Source organism: Furipterus horrens, unplaced genomic scaffold, assembly GCF_987537825.1.
Source record: "Furipterus horrens unplaced genomic scaffold, mFurHor1.1.pri manual_scaffold_9, whole genome shotgun sequence".
Taxonomy (NCBI): Eukaryota; Metazoa; Chordata; class Mammalia; order Chiroptera; family Furipteridae; genus Furipterus; species Furipterus horrens.
This window is the reverse complement of record NW_028327179.1, coordinates 97,606,944-97,610,276: the sequence shown is the minus strand read 5'-3', so window position 1 is coordinate 97,610,276 and position 3,333 is coordinate 97,606,944. Positions and strand designations below refer to the sequence as shown.

Genomic DNA, 3,333 nt, shown 5'->3' with positions numbered 1-3,333 from the left:
TTTCAGGCATTGGGTTTTTTTTTTTTTTTACTTATTTATTTTAATGTTTATTTATATCTAATTTATTGGGGTGATACTGGGTATTAGAGAATTGTGCGGATGAAACCCATGTAAGTTTCAAACACTGATGTTTCTAGAACAGCATGTCATTCAGAATTCATAAATCTGTTTATCTGACGTGGGTGTGCTCAGCAATTTCATAAACAGCTCAGTCTTCAGGGAATACCATCAATTAAGTAGAGACTGATGGGGATTCATCCAGTCGGTTTCTCTCCGAACCACGTGCCTTGTCTCGCTTTCATTACACAGTAATAAATACGGTGGGAGGGAGAAAGGCATGCTGTCAGCGAACGATGCTAAGTATGTCCCGAGAACAGAGAATGGGACTGTAGACATCTTCCCGCCGAGAGAGGAAACCAGAGAAGAAGGATGGCGTACACTTGCAGACCTGCCCACATCTTACTGATGTGTGCGCCCGATCCTAACATTTCTGTAGTTGCCTGTTATGGGCAACTCTGACAAGACAAATGATGATCAATCACTGCATCGCTATGTTGCTTTACTTCATCTCAGGGAGAGCTTGTGTTCTCCCAGGGAGGTAGATTTTAGGCCTTTTTTCAATATCTCAGTTCAATTTGAAAATATGACATTGTGCACATTAGCCATTTCATTGCACAGTGACTATTAGAATATCAAAATTTTAAAGACAGGCTGCTGAAGAATGGGACAAAATTGATTATACACAAAAATCAATTTAAAAAAATGAGATTACACAATTCTGAGCTACTTTAGTATACAATGTAATACCGTTAAAATATCTAATATATTCTAACTATATAGTTAAAATAGCAGAAAGTTTTTAAGTTACATGATCCCTGACCATAATAAGCTGCTAGGACCAAAGGACCGGTGGGAGAGAGACCACGTACAGAAGACCACCTGCCAACCTTCTGGCTTGGGAAACATGGCAGGTCAGGTAAGCCTTGGAGGCCTGTTTCTGAAATGCACATGCAAATATTGACATTGGAGTAGATATAATGCTCATCTAGTCATAGATGTAACATGTGCACACCTTCACAGAAGTGCATGTTGCAAGGATAGCTATTATAAAAAAGCATTTTGATCGTTTCTCTGATTTTATGTTTAAGAACAAGTCTAGCACTAGAAGTCAAGTCAGTGAAAGCAAAGGACATTTCTGTCACACTGAGGCAGCATTAATGGATCGAATAACTCACTAATAAATTCATGTTTAACTTTCTATTTAGAGTTTATCATATTTTTTCCTCAAGGTAGTGTCTGTCGGACCTGTGAATCTTAGAATAGATGACATAGCTCTCCCTTGAGATATAAATGAACGAAGTTTTATGGAAATTTTCCCCATAGCCATATTTTATTTAGCCTAAAGAATGTCCTTGCATTGATGGCCAGTTGACATGAATGCATTTAAAATGTATGTTGTGATGCTCTAAATAATGTATTAAATGAATCGAATTTCATATATTAAGTACAGCATTCAAGTATTCAATTTAAAAGAATTTATTAAAAACTATCATTTATTATTTTTTGAAAAATTATGTTTGAAAAATCAGTGAAAAATATTATTTTGCATAAATCATACAGATACTTATAGCCACACAGTATATCAAAAATCAGAATTTTCAAAATAGTGGAGGGGTTTATATTTTTGTGTTATCACTATATGTTCTTTGTATAAAGTAGAGAAAAGTTACTAATTCAAAATCCCACTATTGGGAACAGTACTATCAATATTTTGATGAGTTTATTTCTGGTATTACAGTGCACATGTTCTAACAATTCATTCTTAACATGAAATTGTATATGATAATAATATTAAAATTACAGCAGAATCTTATGGTATATTATTATAAAATTTCATAAATGCAACTTTAATAGCTACATAATATTACATCTAGTAGACTTTATAATGTGTACATTCTCCACTGTTAGATATGTTGGCTATTTAAAAAATCTGTATATCATGAATATGCCACATGAAATTTCTAGAGGGGCATAGGCTTTTTAATATTTTTGGTTCTTTTTTAAATTAGACTTGATTACCAGGAATGGAATTACTGGGTCAAATCTGAGATTTTAACATTAAAATTTGAGCTAGATGAATATGATATTTTCTGCCACTAAATCAAATGACCTCACTCAAGGAGACTTACCTAGTTTTATCCTTGATAAGAAATACAATTTCCATCACTTCTCGGCCTTTTGGCTAAGATCAAGTGTAGAAATACAATTTCCAATAAAATTTCACCATCAGGAAAGAAAAAAAAAAGAACCTAGCTAAAATCAGACAATATGGGCTACGCATAACAGCCAGAAGCCATCCTTCTCTGCCTAAGTGGTGTCGTTCCCCGGAACTACGTGACTACCTGCGGCAGCTGGGAAGGATGGCTTGGTGTGACAGAAACCCCACGTGACCTCCATTAGCAACCCCTTCAAAAAACCACAAGTAAGCACACAGTGCAAACAAAATGCGTTTCCTGTACAAACAAGATACCCAGCCCCCGCCAGGACTGCCACCCCTAAGTCCTACTGCACAGAACACCAGCAAACCACGAGTGGGCTTTATTCATGTGCATTTTTTCCTCTGATATATCACCTACTCGACCTCGATTGCTCTAAAGAAAGCTGATTGTCAAAAGGCGTGATTCCACTGTGGATGGTTTCACCTTGGGATTTTATGAAGATGGCAAACGAATCTGTGACCCCAAAAAATCAGGAATAGAATCATATATATATTACAAGCATTAACTGAAAACTATAAAAAAATTCCGAATATGATTTAGTTGAGATCGGATATCAGTTTTCAATCTTCCTTAATAAAAATCTCTCTCACACACACACACACACACACACACTCACACTCTTACAACCAGTGTAGAGTAAAAAATACTATTTCTGCCTCATTTTGAATTCTTCTTCTTCTAGGACCCGTAGGTCCTCTTTTGCTGTGTTTTCCCACTGTAATAAATTCTGGAAAGCCAGACTGGCTGTCATCTTGCAGAAGGAGGTAAGGTCTGTATCACCTCTGGGGCACTGGTACATCTCAACCAACCACGGGAGGGTAAAGGAATGTTTACTGAATGAATAGGTTATTTGTATGTGACATTTCTCCTTCACATCAGGATCCTTAAAACTATTTTCAGATTATTCTGACATGTCTCATGCAATTACTCAGAGTCCCCATTAGGTGTAACCTTAGTGACTGTTTCTAATACACTCCACTTCTCCGGTGAAAGCTCAGTCTAATGCTGACCGCATGCTTCACCCCATAACCTGAAACTGAGTTTTGTTTTTTCC

General features: G+C 36.5%; 1 pseudogene; it reads left to right on the top strand.

Annotated features, from left to right (window-relative positions):
* The first annotated feature begins 2,222 nt into the window (after positions 1 to 2,222).
* Positions 2,223 to 2,289, top strand: LOC150002302 (U2 spliceosomal RNA; annotated as a pseudogene).
* Positions 2,290 to 3,333: the final 1,044 nt, after the last annotated feature.